This window comes from Mus musculus, chromosome 13 (genome assembly GCF_000001635.26).
Source record: "Mus musculus strain C57BL/6J chromosome 13, GRCm38.p6 C57BL/6J".
Lineage (NCBI taxonomy): Eukaryota > Metazoa > Chordata > Mammalia > Rodentia > Muridae > Mus > Mus musculus.
In genome coordinates, this window is record NC_000079.6 from 16043325 (window position 1) to 16050794 (window position 7470).

The window sequence follows — 7470 nt, forward strand, 5'->3', positions numbered from 1 at the left end:
CATTTGGATGGAACCATCAGGTTTAAAATCTATACAAGTTTTCCTTCCAATCTGCTTCCCAACCCAGGCAAGATCAGAGGCCCAATGCCCTCCCTACCCTACAGTCTGCCTGCCTCTCAGGAGATCTTCAGTAACCAGGGAGATAGGTGAGACTCCCTTCTGCCAAAATTCCCATGCCAGCTGGGACACACACAGAGCCCAGCTGACTCCGGACCTACCCACCCTGCCCAGTTCCAACTTCTTTACAGTCTTCCAGCTTCCTTGCAGGCTTCTAAACCTGGGAAAGATCAGCAGCCTGATATCCTCCTACATCCTACATCCTACATCCTGGCTGCCTCCCCAGAGGTTTGCAATTACCAGGGACACAGCCTGCCTGTCTCCTAGGAGGTCAGCAATCACTTACACCGGAGGTCTATCTTAAACTGATACACAATCCTTCTAGTTTGCATTTTTATCCACAATTTGGGCAGATCCTGCCCCTGGAGCCCAGAGCCTGCCTGTCTCCCAGGATATTCTACTTAAACCAGGGATGCAGGAGGCCTGCTCTAACCACAGAGAAACAGGAGGTCTCCTTGACCAGAGAAAGCACTGACTGCCTCCCAGGAGACTAGCTCTAACCCAGGTTACATAGATTTACCTGCCTATAAGGAGACCAGCTCCAGTCAGAGGCACTCAGGGCAGTTAATATCAGAGATAACCAGATGGTGAGAGGCAAGACCAAGAACATAAGCAACATAACCCAATGCATTTTGACATCATCAGAAACCAATTCTCCCACCAGGGCAAGCTCTTAATACCCTAACACATACTATACCTGCCTGCGTCCCAGGAGGTCTGCAATAACCAGGGAACCTAACATGCCTGAAATGCAAGATTCTGTCCTAAAATATCATCTTATGAGGATGGTAGAGGCCTTTAAGGAGGATAAAAATAACTCCCTTAAAGAAATATTGGAAAACACAGGCAAAAAGGTAGAAGCCCTTAAAGATGAAACAAATAAAACCCTTAAAGAAATACAGGAAAATACAATCTAGCAGGTGAAGTAATTGAACAAAATTGTCCAAGATCTAAAAGTGAAAATAGGAACAATAAAGAAAACACAAATGGAGGCAACCCTGAAGATGGACAACCTATGAAAGAGATCAGGAGCTACAGATGCAAGCATCACCAACAGAATACAAGAGATAGAAGAGAGAATCTCAGGCATAAAATATACAATAGATGATACTGACACATCAGTCAAAGAAAATACAAAGTGTAAAAAGCTCCTAACCTGAAATATCCAGGAAATTCAGGACACAATGATTGAACCTAAGAATAACAGGAATAGAAGTGGGCGAAGATTTAGAGCTCAAAGGGCCAGAAAACATTTTCAACAAAATCATAGAAGAAAACTTCCCTAACCTAAAGAAAGAGATGGCCATAAATGTACAAGAAACCTACAGAGCACCAAATAGATTAGACCAGAAAAAAAAAAAAAAAACCCTTTCACCACATAATAATTAGTATCCAAATTAATAAAATCAGAAATGAAAGGGGAGATATAAAAAAACAGAATCTGAAGAAAAAAAACCAAAAACATCAGAACCTACTATAAAAGCCCATACTTAACAAAACTAGAAAATCTAGATGAAATGGATGGTTTTCCCTACAGATACCACATATCAAAGTTAACTCAAGATCAGGTAAACTAAACAGTCCTATAACCCCTAAGGAAATAAAAAAAAGTCATTAAAATCTTCCCAACTAAATAAAAGCCCAAAGCCAAATGGTTTTAGTGTAGAATTCTACCAGACTTTCAAAGAAGAGCTAATAGCAATACTCCTTAAACTAGTTCCACAAAATAGAAACAGAATTCATTCTATGAAGCTACAGTTACTCTGATACCTAAACCATACAAAGACCCAACAAAGAAAACTTCAGGCCAATTCCACTTATGAATATCTATGCAAAACTACTCAATAAAATTCTTGCAAACTGAATTCAGCAACACACCAAAACCATCATTCACCACGACCAAGTAGGCTTCATCCCAGGAAGACAGGGATGGTTCAATATACAAAAATCCTTGAGAGACTTGAGGCCCCAGGGAAGCAGAATGCGCGGTGGTGTTGGGGAGTACCCTCTTGGAGGCAAGGGGGAGAAGGAGTGGGATGAGGAACTGTGGGAGGCGGAAGGGTAACGGCTGGAAAGTAAATAAATAAAATAATTTTAAAAATTCGACACAAGGAAATGATAGGGTTGCTCTTATATCAATGATAAACAAACTGAAAAAGAAATGGGCTTTAGGGGAAGGCAGCAGCACTAGATCCAAGATGGCGGCCAACAGGAGGCTGATCCACGTGGAGCTTGAAGAGATCAGCAAATTTGGAATGAAAAACTTAATCTCCGGGCTGATGAAGCTAATTTATTGACTCGGCAAGGGCTTATTGTTCTTGACAACCATTCACATGATAAGGGAGTCTTCAGGATTGAAATCAACTTTCCAGCTGAGTATCCATTCAAACCACCCAAGATCACACTTAAAACAAAGATCTACCACCCTAACACTGATGAGAAGGGGCAGGTCTGTCTGCCAGTCATTAGTGCTGAAAACTGGAAGCCAGCCACCAAGGCTGACCAAGTAATCCAGTCCCTCACAGCACTGGTGAATGACCCCCAGCCTGAGCACCCACTCCGGGCTGACCGAGCTGAAGAATACTCTAAGGACCGTAGAAAATTCTGCAAGAATGCTGAAGAGTTTACAAAGAAATATGGGGAAAAGCGAAGTGTGGACTAATCTGCCATGAGTGATTCCAGCATGTTTGAACAGAGACACAGAGCAGTACATTCAGATACCCCGCAAAGCAGGACTCTGTGGAAATTGACACATGCCACTAACTGGCTTCTGCTTGAGGCAGTTACTAACTTTCTACAGTTTTCTTAATCAAAAGTAGTCTGGGTAACCTGTAAAGAAGGATTAAAAAATTCAGATGTTCAAAAGAGAGGGAAAGGGAGAGGGAGAGGGAGAGGGAGAGGGAGAGGGAGAGGGAGAGGGAGAGAAAGAAAGAGAGAAAGAAAGAGAGAAAGAAAGGAAGAAAGAAAGAAAGAAAGAAAGAAAGAAAGAAAGGAAGGAAGGAAGGAAGGAAGGAAGGAAGGAAGGAAGGAAGAAAGAAAGAGGCTTTAAAAAATACCATGGAATTAGCTTAGCCAAAGATATGAAAGGTTTCTATAATGGAAACTTTAAAAGCCTGAAGACAAAAATTGAGAAAGATTCACTAGAAAATGGGAGACATTTCCATAATTGGAAAAAGATCATATTGTCCAATCTACAAACCAAATCCAAAACCAATCTACAGAGTTAATCCAATACAAATCACAATTAAAGTGTGCTATTTACATTTACAGAGTCTTAAAGTTCATGGAAACATGAAAGACCATAGGAAGCTAAAGAGATCTTGAAAAAAGAATGCTAGCAGTACATATCACTACACATGAGTTAAAGTTATACTACCATAGTAATAATCATCTGATACTTTGACAAAAATGAACACATATTTCATGAAATAGAATAGTAGATGTGGGTATAAATACCACAGAAGTACTGATTTCAAAAAAGATGCCAAAATACACATGGGAGAGAAAATTTCAACAAATAATTCTGGGAAAACTGGACAGGAAATTAACTTCTTATCTCTCACCTTGCAAAACTCTCCCCAAACAAACAAAAATAATCAAACAAACAGAAAAACAGAACAACTCCAAACAGATCAAGAACTGGGTAAGTCCTGGAATACTGAAACTACTAGAGGAAAAAGTGGAATACATGTGAAGATATAGCTATAAAGGTAATGTAATGATTTCTAGGTAAGATTTGGTCACTCAGGAAATAAAGCTAATCAACAGTTGTTATAAATCTCTATCTATCTATCTATCTATCTATCTATCTATCTATCTATCTAAAAAGAACCTGCCATTCAAATGAAAAGACAGCCTGTAGCATGCAGGAGAAAATATTTCCTGGATTTATATCCAACAGAGGGTATCTAGAATATACAAAAGAACTAAAAACCAAAATATCAAGAAACACAAATCCTAATATAAATAGGCCATAAAACTAAATAGAGTTCAAATGGCACCAAAAAAAAAAAAAAAAAAAAAAAAGAAACCCAAACCAAACCAAACCAAAAACACCTTAAAATGTATTTAATGTTATTAGACATCAGGAAGATGCAAATTAAAGTCTTTGAGAGTCCATATCACCATAGTCAGAACAGGTATCACCAAGAAAACAAATGATAACACATACCAGTGAGATTGCTGGGAAAGAGAACACTTATTCAATGTTAGTAGGCTTCATCCCAGGAATACAGGGATGGTTCAATATACAAAAATCCTTGAGAGACTTGAGGCCCCAGGGAAGCAGAATGTCCGGTGGTGTTGGGGAGTACCCTCTTGGAGGCAAGGGGCCTAGCAAACACAGAAGTGGATGCTCACAGTCAACTTTTGGATGGATCACAGGGCCCCCAATGGAGAAGCTAGAGAAAGTACCCAAGAAGCTAAAGGGATCTGCAACCCTATAGGTGGAACAACATTATGAACTAACCAGTACCCCGGAGCTCTTGACTTTAGCTGCATATGTATCAAAAGATGGCCTAGTCGGCCATCACTGGAAAGAGAGGCCCATTGGACTTGCAAACTTTATATGCCCCAGTACAGGGGAACACCAGGGCCAAAAAGTGGGAGTGGGTGGGTAGGGGAGTTGGGGGGCAGGGTATGGGGGATTTTGGGGGTAGCATTGGAAATGTAATTGAGGAAAATACGTAATAAAAAATATTAAAAAAAAAAAGCTTAATCCGGGATGGGGTGGAGAGAGCAGAATGCAGAAGGGGCTTATAATGGGGGCTAAGAAACCCTAAGAATCTACAAAGCCCCTATGGAAACACACTATTCTGCAAACTAATTAAATAGTGCAATTTAAAATTTTTGAATATCTGTTCCCACATGGGTAGACAATGCTTTCTCCAGAAAACATGGGTGACTAAGTGAAAATCTCAGTGCCACATATGAGATAGCTCTATATGAGTTATTGGTCAATGAAGCCCTAGATATCCTTAAAACAGCACAAATTGTTTCCACAGCTCTTGGTTACTAACCATAAGTAGATATGACCCTATTGTTGAAGATACAATACAGATTGTTTGTAGAACATAAAAAAACTCAAGCAGGAATAGCCTGATAACTTCCTCCTTTCTGGCTCATTTTCACAGTGCAGGCTGCTGGTATCATTCAGCTTGTGACTCCTTCAGGCTACAATATTGATCTTCCAAGAAAGATATGCCCCCTGGTGCCATAGTGGCATGAAGGTCATGGGCGTAACCCACTGCATTATGATTAGATTTGAGACCTGTTCTATAGAAGGGAATTCAAGATGATTATTATAAATCCATTAAAAAAACATTTTATTTAAAACTTAATGCTCAGGAGGTCACAGGTGTGATTTACTAAATGTAAATGTTATCTAATTACATTCCATTATTTATGTTTCTACCCAGGAATTGTATCCATGTTCTCATCCTTGGCCAGCAGAACTTCATTGACAGTGTACAGCAATTAAGAAAGATACTCAGAACTGGTCAAAGTACTGATAATATGCCACTTTTCGGTGCTCAGCCCTAAATAGGACATCTGTATCAGTGTCATATCTCAGTGAATACCATGGAACTAGTGACAGAAAGACTTGAAGAGCTGTAGTATGAGAAAGACTGCTGCTGTGAGATACTGTCTTCTTCATGTGATGTGGTGGTTGCAATCATACACTCACTGCAGTCTATGCTAGCCTTTTTCTTAGGATCAATCCAACAATGTCAGTCATTAATCCAGTAATTGGACCCAATGATTTGTAAAGAAACAACAAGGAGAGAAACTGAATGTAGAAAGTAGATGTGTCAAGAAACGTCCAGGGTACTTAGGAAGGGGGAGTTAGGAATGGGTATGAACAAAATATGCTCCACACATTTATAAAAATTGTCAAAGAAAACACAAAAAAATTTGTGTGCAGCATCCTGCTTACTGGTAATGGTCAAACCGGACTTGAGATCTGGAGTAAGTACTAAACCTATTTGGTCTGGGTTGTCCCTTTTCAGCCCAGGTGATCACAACCCAGCAATGGGATTGTGCACTTGATTTTTTTGTTTGTTTTTTAGTGACAGGGTCTTACTATATAACTCAGGATGATTAGAGATTTATTGACGATCCTCCTGCCTGGGCCTTCAGAATACTGGAGATACAGATGGATGACACTCTAATTGTCTAGATATTTTGTTGGATAAGGTATTTTAATCCTAGAAATACTCAGGGTTGAACAAACAATAACTCTTATGCTACGTCTCTGGATGATAAGGGTTGCTATCAATAGCACCTTACCTCCATGTGTCCTGTTCCCATGCACTGCAGGGATGCATCTATTGCTCAGGAATGGATCTAAGTTTTGGCTTTTCATCAATCATTAAAGCTTATGTTTATACCCAAATAGTTTTCTTGAATAACCCTGTTAAAACTATCCATTCAATTCTAAGGAGGGGCATAGTGTCCACACTTCAGTCTTCATTCTTCTTGAGTTTCATGTGAGTTACAGAGACAAAGTTTGGAGCTGTGACGAAAGGATGGACCATCTAGAGACTGCCATATCCAGGGATCCACCCCATAATCAGCTTCCAAACGCTGACACCATTGAATACACTAGCAAGAATTTGCTGAAAGGACCCAGATATAGCTGTCTCTTGTGAGACTATGCCGGGGCCTAGCAAACACAGAAGTGGATGCTCACAGTCAGCTATTGGATGGATCACCAGGCCCCAGTGGAGGAGCTAGAGAAAGTACCCAAGGAGCTAAAGGGATCTGCAACCCTATAGGTGGAACAACATTATGAACTAACCAGTACCCAGGAGCTCTTGACTCTAGCTGCATATGTATCAAAAGATGGCCTAGTCAGCCATCACTGGAAAGAGAGGCCCATTGGACTTGCAAACTTTATATGCCCCAGTACAGGGGAACACCAGGGCCAAAAAGTGGGAATGGGTGGGTAAGGAAGTGGGGGGGGTATGGGGGACTTTTGGGATAGCATTGGAAATGTAATTGAGGAAAATACATAATAATAATAATAATAAACTATCCATCCAATCTTAGTCCATTTCTTATGTAACAAGGCTTATTGTTATATAAATTAAATCAGCATTTGATTATGAACATAACAATGAAAGTATCTCATGTAAAGAATATATTTTGCCATAATTGAAGAAAAAGCCTCTAAATGCTGTAAAATAATATCAACTGTATTAAGTTGTTATGTGAAGTAGAACTGTGGCCAGAAGAGGAAATAAAGACATTTGTTGCTTGTATAGTATAAGGCCACACTTTGAGGCAAAATGCAATCAGGGATGGCACCAGCTGTATTTTCTAATCATTCCATGTCCAGTTTTTGACTCATTG

At 39.9% G+C, this 7470-nt stretch overlaps 1 pseudogene; it reads left to right on the forward strand.

Moving 5' to 3' along the window:
• The first annotated feature begins 2315 nt into the window (after window positions 1–2315).
• On the forward strand, window positions 2316–2795 carry Gm6562 (annotated as a pseudogene).
• Window positions 2796–7470: the final 4675 nt, after the last annotated feature.